Source organism: Labeo rohita, chromosome 25 (assembly GCF_022985175.1).
Source record: "Labeo rohita strain BAU-BD-2019 chromosome 25, IGBB_LRoh.1.0, whole genome shotgun sequence".
In the NCBI taxonomy this organism is placed as follows: domain Eukaryota; kingdom Metazoa; phylum Chordata; class Actinopteri; order Cypriniformes; family Cyprinidae; genus Labeo; species Labeo rohita.
In genome coordinates, this window is record NC_066893.1 from 14,481,867 (window position 1) to 14,494,370 (window position 12,504).

General features: G+C 37.0%; 1 protein-coding gene across 1 annotated transcript in view; it reads left to right on the forward strand.

The window, feature by feature from the left end:
* The first annotated feature begins 329 nt into the window (after window positions 1-329).
* The window catches only part of si:dkey-106n21.1 (solute carrier family 23 member 2), a 74,685-nt gene continuing 62,510 nt past the window's right edge, over window positions 330-12,504 (forward strand). The window contains exons 1-2 of the mRNA XM_051098909.1: window positions 330-359; window positions 1,092-1,231. The gene's annotated coding sequence lies outside the window, so the exon portion shown is untranslated. The remainder of the gene's footprint in view (window positions 360-1,091; window positions 1,232-12,504) is intronic.

A 12,504-nucleotide genomic window follows, 5' to 3' on the forward strand; every position in this document is an offset into this window, starting at 1 on the left:
CGTGATGTTTATCTACGCGTTGTGATGGGAACATCCGGACGATAGCTATACTGATTCTGATTCACTAAAAGGAATCGGCTCGTAAGAGTCATTCATTCGGGAGTCGGATTACAGCGGTTACGCTATATGCTTTTGATTAACTAAAAAAAAAAACAGTTTTAAAACGGCTATTTTAATTACACGCTTGGAATTGTTACACGTTTAGAATTACGCTACACTGGTTTGACTGTATTTATTTACTTATGATTGACTAGAAAAAGAATCAGCTCGTAAGAATCATTCGTTTGAGAATCGGTCTATCACACCGTATCTTTCGGGCTGTGCAAACGCTTCACATTACACCTGGTTTGGACACCAAGGTACAAAATAGCCGTTTTTTTATTATCAAGGTCTGTTTTAGTCACAGCACTGCTGCATTTTCCAACATCTCCGCATTTGTCCTTGTGAGAATGATCGTTTCAGGCAACAAACTGAGTGCATAAACAGTCTGACATGTACTAAAAATAAAACATCGTAGAGAATGTTTCTCTCACACGCTTTCTCTGCTTCCTCATCCTCTGTACAAACGGTATCATGAGATATAAAGAGGAGACCAGATACAACCGCTACTGTTTTCTGTCGAGGTCCACATGACCACCCGATAAATGCGGCTATTCATTAGCTTTCGCAGCGAGAGAAGAACCTACTTTACAACTGCAGACTGGGATTTACTGCCTCAGAGGGTTTGGTTTTGTATGACCTCTATTTAGGTTTCATTGTGTCACCCAAATGCTTAACAGTTAAGTAATCTTTTGTGAGAGGTGATTCATTAGTTTAGACATTTATTAATGAACTACCGTGAACATCCTACACATTAAGTCATTTGTCAACAGAAGAGAGTCAAAACAGAGAATGAATGGATTTGGTTACGCTGACTGAGGCGATTTTCCTCAAAATAGGATTTTTTGCAAACAAATGGCACACCTAATCTTCCTGTTAGGGCGTCATTTGACCCTTCAGATGAGGGTCAAACCTTTAGCTCCTCCCATAAACATGCACACCTCACCAAAATTGTATCCTGTTATAAAAATTCCACTGTGTTCTGGTTGCAGTTTGATGACTGAGGCTCATCAAGACAGGCGGTTTGAAGAGGCAGTTCAAAAGGTTACTGCTGAGGGGGAAACGTCGTACATGATAAGGAAGAGATGCAGGAGGCCACTGGTCGCTTTGAACCTTTTGATCTGAGTAGGAGGTAAAGAGGTTTGCACTTGACGACCACACAAGCTCCAAACAGGAAGTAACAGTAGCACACATTTTCAGTCAGTGCCAGTCTAATCGGTGACAGTCTAATTAGCTGTATAAAATTGAATGTTTTTATCACATAGTCAGTGATATAGTGTTTGATGTTGATGTGAATACTTCTTTTTCGCTTTCTATCTTCCTGTTGCTGAGCTAAGAATGCATTAAAGTCAAATTATGCAAGAATTACCTTCACTCAAGCATGAGAGAGAGAGAGAAGCAAAAAGCCGGCCTGCTTAAATATTGATGAGTTTAAAACAGTCATGCCGTGCTCAGTAAACTGTTCAAGTCTTTTCCTTTCAGTGTTACACAAAAGATGGCAAATCATCCATCTTGCCCCCTGCACAAGATAAAACACATGACTCATTGCCAAAATGATACATTTCGTTTTTATTGAAAAAAATATAGATTAAAAAAAAAAATAATAATAAAAATATTATAGAAAAATGTTGGCGCTTATGGATCACGCGCTGACGTGCAGTGCCGTTACGCTTTGGACGTCCCGAGTTCGAATCCCGATTCGAGGACCTTTCCCGATCCCAGCCCCCTATTTCTCTCCCACTTCGCTTCCTGTCAGTTCTGATCCAAGGTAATAAAGTTAAACAATAAGGGTAATAAAGGTGAAAATGCCAAAAAATAAATCTTAAATTAAAAAAATAATAATATATAAAATTATACAAAACAAAAAGTTATAACAAATAAACATATTAATCATAATAATGATTATAACAACAATTTTTAATAAAATCAAATTAATCAAATTAATATATTGTTTTTAACACACACCATTTTTATCTAGAAATTTTAGCTAAAAATAAATTTTAAAATTTTAGTTAAAAATAAATATGTTTGCATTACAGCAATGACAATTTTTGCTAAAAAAAAATTGTTAGCCCAAAAAAAAAAAGATCTTTGCTTTAAAAAATGGAAAAAAGAAAAATTATATATATATATATATATATATATATATATATATATATGTCATATAGTTTATCATATCCAAAATAAAGGTTTACATAATGTATGTGTGTGTACTGTTTATATTTATTATGTACATTAAAAGTACATACACATGCGTGTATACATTTAAGAAAAATGTAATATTTATATATTAAAAATGTAGATATTATATCAGTTATATGAATATAAATATATACATGGAAATAAATGTAAATATTTTAAATATATATATATATATATATATATATATACATAATAAATATACACAGTATACAAACAAATTATGTAAACAAAAATATATATAAAGGTCTGTCTCTCTCTCGCTATCTCTATCTCTCTATATATGTATACATTATTATTATTATCAGAATTTCTTTGTTTAATCATACATTTTTAATAATTATTAATACACAGATTATATTCAATATATATTTTATTTCTGTTATTTATTTGTTTATATATATAGTTTTGCTTACAGTAATGAATTTGCATGGGGGAAATGTGCTCAAATTCTCATAAAACCTACTTTCTTATCTTTCTAATTTTTTCCTTTGGATTTATGGGCTTAATATGACCCATAAATTTCTTTGTAAGATTTGCCTGGTTAATATATTACTCTTGGCACTTAGTACAGTACTCTGGCTTGACTATAATACAGCAAAGGTCACAGCGCTGTGTATGTGAGTGTCTACTGTGAAATAGCAGTCATATCAGTAGGAAGAGCGCTAAACCAGAGTTCAGGATGTGGTCTGCGGCTGTTGGTGACAAAGGGAGGGCTGGGGTTCAACTGTTTAACAACAAGGAAGGAACTCATGCTCAGATGACACCACAGCCAAACTTATGACACCATGTGGCAACTGCCAGTCACTGCTCCACTGGGAGCTGTTTACTCCCTTTCATGCTAAATCGCCCTCGGCTCTGAACCGACAATGGTTTCCCATTACCCACCAACTTCTACACCCGCATTGGCAAGAAGAGTGAAGTTTACTTCTAAAGGTCACCAGAGACAGTTTAATGGTTTATCTTGAGTGCAGAAACAGAACATTTGTCACCACAGATCAGAACATCCTGTACCTGCACACAAGAGTCACTGATTGTTTCATTTGATAAAAGTGGCAGATTTGATATGTTTAGTGATCCGGAAAGATGTTCACCTCATTAAATGATTAAAAAATGTCAATGACAAAGTTTAAAAGAATAGTTCACCTAAAAATAAAAAATACCCCATGATTTCTCACCCTCATATCATCCTAGGTGTATATGACTTTCATTCTTCAGATGAATACAATCAGAGTTATATGTGACCCTGGACCACAAAACCAGTCATAAGTAGCATGGGTATATTTGTAGCAATAGCCAACAATACATTGTCTGGGTCAAAATTATCGAGGATATTAAGTAAAGGTCATGTTTCATTAAGATATTTTGTAAATTTCCTACCATAAATATATCAAAAGTTAATTTTTGATTAGTAATATGCATTGCTAAGAACTTCATTTGGACAACTTTAAAGGCGATTTTCTAAAAATGTTGATGTTTTTGCACCATCAGATTCCAGATTTTCAAATAGTTGTATCTCGGCCAAATAATGTCCTATCTTAACAGACCATACATCAACAGAAAGCTTATTTATTCAGTTTTCAGACTGTGTAAATCAAAAAGTTTCAAAAAATTTACTGGTTTTGTGGTCCACAGTCACATATTTAAAATGTCCTGACTAGGGCTGGGCGATAAATCGGTAACGATAATTATCGCATGATATGAATTTCCTCAATAAAAGATAAGAGTTCGATAATGTTTGATATAATGTTTATGCGGCAAAGGCAAAATAAAAGAGCCCTAGTCAAAGCGTGCCACTCTGACCTTTATCCGCTTAAATCAAAGTTCAAATGGCGGCACGGGGGGGAACTTACTAGAGCAGATACGTTCACTCACTGATGAGTCTCAGACACTAAACAGCGCCAGTGTGAAGCGCTTGAATTCAGTGAAGCACACAAATAGCTCAGTTTATAGCCAGATGAAAAAGCGCTGACAAACAGGAGAAACACTGTGCTCAGCGATACAATCAGTAGGGTTTTTAATCTACAAATCACCATCATTTACCATAGATTTACTGTAGTAGCACTAACTGCACAGTGGTATTGTGTCAGAAGTGTGGGTATTCGTGTCAAATTGTATTATATTATTAATGTAGACATGTATTATATGTATTCAAGGAAGAATAATGGAATTTTTTTTACAGTATTTTTTTGTAATTAAGCTATAGCTTTTATGCATTTATACTAAATATATTTAGACTACTGTTTTTCATTAAAAAAAACTAGGAACCATGTTACATTTTTACCATGGTATTGAGGTGCTGTATTTGTGGTTTTATTTCACCATATAAAAGGTTGCTACATTTTCTACAGATATTACTGATTTTGATAATGAACATAAATCTGCATCCTAACTCAAGCTACTATCAAATGTGTATTTCTAGGAGACAAAATATGTTATGTTATTATCATTAAAGGAGAAGTCCACTTTCAGAACAACAATTTACAAATAATTTACTCACCTCCTTGTCATCAAGATGTTCTTGTCTTTCTGTCTTCTGTCGTAAAGAAGGAAAACATTTCAGGATTTTTCTCCATATAATGGACTTCATTGGTGCCCTGATTTTGAACTTCCAAAATGCAGTTTAAATGCGGCTTTAAACAATCCCAGCCAAGGAAAAGGGTCTTATCTAGCGAAACGATCAGTAACTTTTTTCGAAAAATATTTTTTTTTATACTTTTTAAGCACAAAAGCTCATGTAGCACAGGCTCTGGGATGTGCGTCTAATAACACGCCTAATAACGTGCTAGTTAGAAAGTTTTGTGGCTAAATGTGCTAAATGTGCTAAAGTAAACAATCTCTCAGAGCAGCATGTCACTCCACAGAGACTAGAGAGGGGCGGGGCGAGCAGAGCTCATTTGCATTTAAAGGAGCAATCCATCAGAATGGGTTGATTTTTGCAGAGCTCATTTTGACAAGATAAAAAGGGTGTTGTTTTACACTACACTGAAAATTTTTAACCAAAGTATATTAAAGACTTCTTATTAAGACCCTAAAGAATCATATCAACTTGTGAAAAAATGGGCATCCGATGACCCCTTTAACACTGTAGCAAAGTCTGCCTTTAAACTTGAAAGAAATAAAAATTTGACATTTATCGTGATAATTATCGATATCGACTGATATGAAGAAAATATATATTGTGATAATTTTTTTGGCCATATCGCCCAGCCCTAGTCCAGGCTCTTCTGAGCTTTATAATAGCAGTAAATGGGTGTTGAGATTTTGAAACCCAATAAAGTGGATTCATTCATCATAAAAGTGCTCCACTCGGCTCTGGGGTGTTAATAAAGGCCTTCTGAAGTGAATCGATGGGTTTGTGTAGGAAAAATATCTGTATTTACACTTAATTAACCCTAATCTCTAATTTCGCTAACTGTTGCACATGTTCACGAAAGAGTGGCGTTCCAGTGGATGACATAGAATGTAAGCATATTGTAAGCTCCGGTGAGAAGTCACATACGCGAAAGCACAAAAGAGAGAGCAAAACAAAACACTGGTCACAAATTAGAAGTACAAAATGAAGATTTCTATATAAGCCAAGAGGAAACTGGTTTTCCTTTGCTGTAAACAAAACTTGGTTCTCGCGAGACTAGGATAAAAGTTTAAAATAGGATATTTTTCTTACACAAACTGCCCCAGAAGCCGTGTGGAGCACTTCTTATGATGGATGGATGCACTTTATTGGACTTCAAAATCTCAACAGCCATTCACTGTCATTATAATCATCTGAAAGAACAAAGTCATATACACCCAGGATGGCTTGAGGTTGAATAAATTATGGGGTAGTTTCCATTTTTGGATGAACTATCCCTTTAAAGTATTGTGTGATAGTAAACAACAACAATGACAAAGCAAGAAGAATCAATGTGACTTGTGCACACATGCTAAGTTCTTATGCATTGAGTTACATGTATTATTTACTCCTTCTGAGGGTCTGGCCGAGTACACAGTGAAAACGCTTGAATCTTTAACAAGGGTACCGTTGTGTTGACTGCATTTGGGGAAGCTGACGTTTTGTGTCTTCACTGACTCCAGGATACATGGTTGATCATCTTTAGGACGCAACAGGCCGTGAAACAGCATTGGGTGCACCTGAGCTGGCAGGAGGTGACGTGACAGTCTCATGTCGCACTTCTGAGATGAGATAAGTCGTGGTAAGACTCGCAGATGAGCTCAGCATTTGTAGCAGGTGTGTGCCGAAGCTTCAGGTTTCGTCCTGTCGCGGAACAACACAGAACAAGTTGTTTAATCCTTCCTTATAGTATCAGACAAACTCAGATATTTGAATCTGAATGATCACAGTCTTTGTTGCTCCAACAATCTCTGGATGATTCATTTTATCAATGTACATATGTACAAATATGCAACTGACAAAGACCCATCAATAAGTTCTTGCTCGACCACTGGAATTACTAGGCTAAAATCATATAGAAAACATCCTTCCGGAAACAGTTCATGCTTTCCACTGATTATGAGTTAAACTGAAGTTAGCATGGACACATCGTCATTTATTTAATCAGGCTTCTCCTGGATACCGAGCCAGCAGGAAGAGGATAAACTAGAGAATAAGAGACTTAGTCATTCAGCCAAAGCATGAACAAAACAGCCAAATATACTTGACTGCATCATTTGAGTTTACATCAGCCTGAAGAATGAGTAAACATCATAGCATACTGAGAATGAATAAAATATAGTTGTAGCCACATTAAAATTGTAATATTCTAATGAATACTTCAGGTTATGACCTACGTTCATTCGATCTCTTAACATCTTTAAAAATTCTAACATCATAGGCAAGGGAGCTGCGTATGAACTTGTTCCCCCAATATACCCTCATCTGCTTCATTTTTGATTAGATGATTTCATAGCAAAAGATTTTACGAGCCCCTCATGAGATCTTCACTACACGTGTAATGACATCATACTGTATAATGCACGCTGAGTTCCCACCACTTACCAAAAGCACATTAATAATATAGATCACTTTTGCATTTTAAAACATCAGTCATTGCATGCTTTCAAAAGAGCACTTTCTACTCAAGACTAACCAAGGTGGTTTACAGAATAACAAATTTAAAGCTGAAGTATGTAATTTCTGCACCATTAGAAAAATCTATATGGAGTTATAATCTGTTTGTCAGACATCAACATTGCCTTGGCCAATGATCTGGGTTTGGGGCGGGGCTATCTGGTTGTTGACCAATGGCATCTGAGAGGAGTGTTTATTTGTTTTTTTTAAAAAACAATTTGTAAACAATTATTCTTGTATTTTTGTGGTATCGCTGGTGGCACTGAAATTACACGTTACTGTGTAGTTGCTTGGGTGTTTTAGTGGTTCCTATGGTGTTCTGGTTGCTAGTTACTATGCAGGGTGTTGTGAGAGGTTGCTCGGGTATTTTTGTGCTTGCTAGGACATTGTTGTGTGGTTTCTAGGGAGTTACTACACAGGTGCTAAGTTGTTCTGGGCAAGTATTCTGGGTGGTTGCCAAATAATTTTTATACAGTTGCTGGTACCTATGGCGTTCTGGGCAGTTGCTAGGGTGTTTTAATGGTGTCTGGAACATTAATATGTAGTTGCTAGGGTGTTGCTATACAGCTGCATAAGTAATTTCATTTTTCATTTCTATGTAGTTACTAGGGTGTTTTATTGGTTCCTAGGGTGTTCTATGTGGTTGCTGGCCAGTTACTAGGGTGTTTAGTAGTTCCTATGGTGTTCTATGTGGTTGCTAGGGTGTTGCTATGCAGTTACTAAGGTTTTTAGTGTTTGCTAGGACATTGATATGAGGTTTCTAGGGTGTCTTAATGGCTGCTGGGACATTGATATGTGGTTGCTAGGGTGTTGCTATAGAGTTGCTAGGGTGTTTAGTGGTTCCTGTGGTGTTCTACGTGGTTGCTAGGGTGTTGCTATGCAGTTGCTAGGGTTTTTAGTGTTTGCTAGGACATTGATATGAGGTTTCTAGGGTGTTAGGCTGTTTTAATGGCTACTGGGACATTGCTGCTGTGGAAAGTTGCCAGAATGTTTTAGTGGTTCCTATGGTTAGTGGTTCCTGTGGTGTTTCTGTGGTTGCTAGGATGTTGCTATGTAGTTGCTAGGGTGTTTTAGTGGTTGCCAAGTAATTTCTATGCAGTTGCTATGGTGTTTTAGTGGTTGCTGGGACATTTATATGTGGTTGCTAGGGTGTTGCTATACAGTTGCTAGGGTGTTCTGGGTAGTCAAGTAATTTCTATGCAGTTGCTAGGGTTTTAGTGGTTCCTATGGTATTCCATTGGTTGCTAGGGTGTTGTTATGCAAATGATAGGTTGATAGGCTTTGATATTCTAGTTGGTTTGCAAGTCATTTCTTTGCATGCTAGGGTGTTTTAGTGGTTCATGTGGTGTTTCGTGTGGTTGCTAGGGTGTTGCTATGCAGTTGCTATGGTGTTTTAGTGTTTGCTAGGCCATTGATATGTGGTTTCTAGGGTGTTTTAGTTGTTAGGGTGTTTTAGCCACTGATAGGACATTGCTATGTGGTTTCTAGGGTGTATTAGTGGTCACTGGGTGGTTGCCAAGTAATTTCTATGCAGTTGCTAGGGTGTTTTCGTGGTTGCTGGGACATTGATATGCGGTTGCTAGGGTGTTCTGGGTGGAACATGGAACACCATATGAACCACTAAAACACCCTAGTACCTGCATAGCAATGACTTGACTAACACTAAACACTAACACTAGTGTTCGTATGCAGTTGATAGGTTGTTCTGGGCTGTTTCTAGGGTGTTCTCTACAGTTGCTTTGGTATTCTATGTGGTTTTCAAGTAATTTCTATGCAGTTACTAGGGTGTTTTACTTGTTCTTAGGGTGTTCTGGGCAGTTACTAAGGTGTTTTATTCATTGCTTTGACATTGCTAAGTGGTTTCTAGGGTGTTCTGGATGATTGTTCGCTTGTTCTAGACAATCAGTTCTCAGTTATATGACTATATTCTGGTCCCCCATCAGTGTCTATGGAGTTTTAAAAGAGATCACAGCAGTCTTCTGCATCAGCTTCTCACACACACAAACTCGGGGTGTAAGTTTTGTGTTACTGTGTTCCTGACACTTTCAGATGACACACATTCTAAACATGTGAGATTGGAAAGAGCGTGTGAGGTTTTATTCTTAGTCTGGGCTCAGTGTTCCTGTCACTGGCTGGCCTGGAGGATTTTAAGGCCTCAGCCACCTCATGCCCGCCTACAACTTCACTTTCATGTGTGACTTCTGCTAGAGAAACAGAAACCATGCCAACCATCATCGCCGCAAAATCGAGAGCAATCTTGAACTTCACCTGACCAGATCACTCTCTTCTTATTTCTGGAAATGATGGATGGAGATAAAATGAAGTGTGTGGCGTCAGTGCATCTTCTCTGGTTTGTGTTTTGGATTTGTGAGGGAAATATTACACCTCTCCTGTGAAACAGGAGCATCAAACACATTCCTTCAGTCCGCTGTTGACCTGCTGGCTCTGCAAACACCTTGGCTCTTCCTCAACCCATTTGTTCCCACACCTTTTCAGTATTCCTTATTTAGTAGAATGAACCTCTGAATTGTTGTTAACATTGAGGAAAAGAGGGATTTATCTTTTTATTGAGGTGAAACAACAGACAATACAGGATAAGTTCAAACGGGGAAAAGCTAATTGCTAAAGTTGGACACCCATGCACTTTCACTGCTTATAAATCTTTCTATGGGTGCTGTATTTAGTGCCTGATTAAAAATGACAAAAAAAAGGCTTAACGTGTTTTAGCCTTAATCATAAAAATGCTAATTATTATTAATTATTCAAAGACATTAAATATTAATAGTACTAGGCCTACCTTAGTCTATTATTTTAGAAGGACAGATAGTATTTTGTATGAAATAAGCACTTTCAGTTAAAAAAAATGTACATTTTGTAAATTTTCCCAATGATTAGCAAGGTAATAGCTTAGCTGGACTTAGTTTAACACTAACCAAAAGTTGTTTGATGTACTGGAACAAGATATCACAATAACAACCAACATTTTTCACCAGGCCTTGAGGAAATACTTCTGATTAAAAATAGAAAGATATACCCAAAGCCACTAGTAGGCAAGCCTGCAACCTTTAGCCAAAAAACCTTAACGTCTACACTGTAAAAAAGAAAAAACACAATTTGTTGAGTCAGCTTAAAATAATTTGTTCCCCCACTGCTATAAAATTTTAAGTTCAGTCAACTAAAATAAGTTTAGTCAACTTGAAATGTTAAGTTGTACTAAGTGACAACTTAGATAGTTGTGTTTGCTAAACTTAACAGATTGTTAAGTAACCCAGCTGCCTTAAAATTTTAACTTGATTCAACTCAAATATCTAAGTTGTCACTTAGTATAATTTAACATTTGAAGTTGAATAAACTTTTTTTGAGTTGAGTGAACTTAAAATTTTAAGGCAGCCAGGTTACAATTTATTTTAAGTTGACTCAGCAAATTGTTTTTTACAGTGTACAGCTAACGCTGTGGCGCAGGGAAGGAGACCAGAGGCTGTTTTTTTAAAGGAAAAGTCCACTTCCAGAACAAAAATTGACAGATAATGTACTCACCCCTTGTCATCCAAGATGTTCATGTCTTTCTTTCTTCAGCCATAAAGAAATTATGTTTTTTGAGGGAAATTTTTCTCCATATAATGGACTGGTATGGTGGCCCGATTTTGAACTTCTAAAATGCAGTTTAAATGCGGCTTCAAATGATCCCAAATGCGGTAGTAAGTTGAGGAATCTAGCGAAATGGTTATTTTCATAAAAATAATACAATGTATATACTTTTTAATGTCAAACGCTCATCTTGTCTCACTTGCAGACGTACATGTGCTGTCTGGGAATATAAATATTTTCAGTTAGCCTTTGGTTAGCATGGTAATAGCTTAGCATATTAACATTTAGGAAGGAAATAGTATCATGTGACACTGGCAAGAAATATATATATACATTTTTTCAGTTAGCTTTTGGTGAGCACATTAATAGCTTTTCATATTCGTTTAGCATATAGCGCTAACAAGAACTGAGGAAGGTTGTTTGGATAGGGGTATTCTGCTATGTATTCTGTTTCTGATGCTTCAGTCCAGTTTTTATTTGATATATTAAACACATTGTGTATATGTAAATAACAGAACTGTTACACCATTTCTGAAATGCACTTTTTGTGGCACTTTATTCGCAAAATTCAGTCCCTGTGCAACCAGCCTCTTCAAGATGATTCCAGATGATTCAACTCTTCTGCTGTCAGCACATCATCCTCAAACTCCCGCTAACTTCGCTAACACCACGACTCATGACTCAAAATAAGGCGTGACAACCGGAAAGCAGCAAGATGCTAAAAAGAGCAAACAGAGTGGGCGCAAGAAGAAATGCCCCACTTGGAAAAAAAAAACGAAGAAAGGAGAAGAGATAGGAAAGACGCATCGAAACTCCCTTCAAATACGTAATACTGAGTGAAAAAGCATGGAATGGGAATAGGGAGGAGGGAAGAGGGGGTTGACTGATTCATCCGGTTTCATAGGCAATTTATTTTGGTTCAGTGGAATAACAAACTCTCGAGGGGGAAGCAGAGGAGAAGGAGTGAACATAATACAGGCCAGATATGGCTGATGACGTCAAAGCGGAAGCGAGCTGGATTCTCCATCTCAAACAAAGTAGGACAAAATAAAGAGATGCGTAGTTTGTGTCAGACATGACATCCTTGAGGAATCCCTTCCAAGCCAAGGAGATGGCATTCTTATTTCCAAGACGTACTTCGTATTGCCAACTTAAATATGTGCATACTTTTAGGCCAAATTTGAGATATTGACATAGGGTCAGAGTTTTAAGTACCTACCGATTATTACATCATCCATCGACAATAATACGTAATTCAACCTGCGTTTCTTTCTATAAACAGAATCTGTTTTTCGTCCGACTGCGCAATGCGGTTTACCTATGGCGGCTTGTGATGATTGGCGGCTGCGAATATTCACAGGTTTTGATCTTTTTGAAGAGAATGTGGGAGGGTTATGAAATCCAGCCAGCCCACCGCCCATTGATAAACACTAGGAGGGATTCTCAGGCAGTTATGCAAGACATTAGTCATCCTGGCATGATTCATTTTGTCTCTCTCTCTCTCTCTTCTCACACTCCCCCGTTTGAAATCTTCTTCCGTTATTATT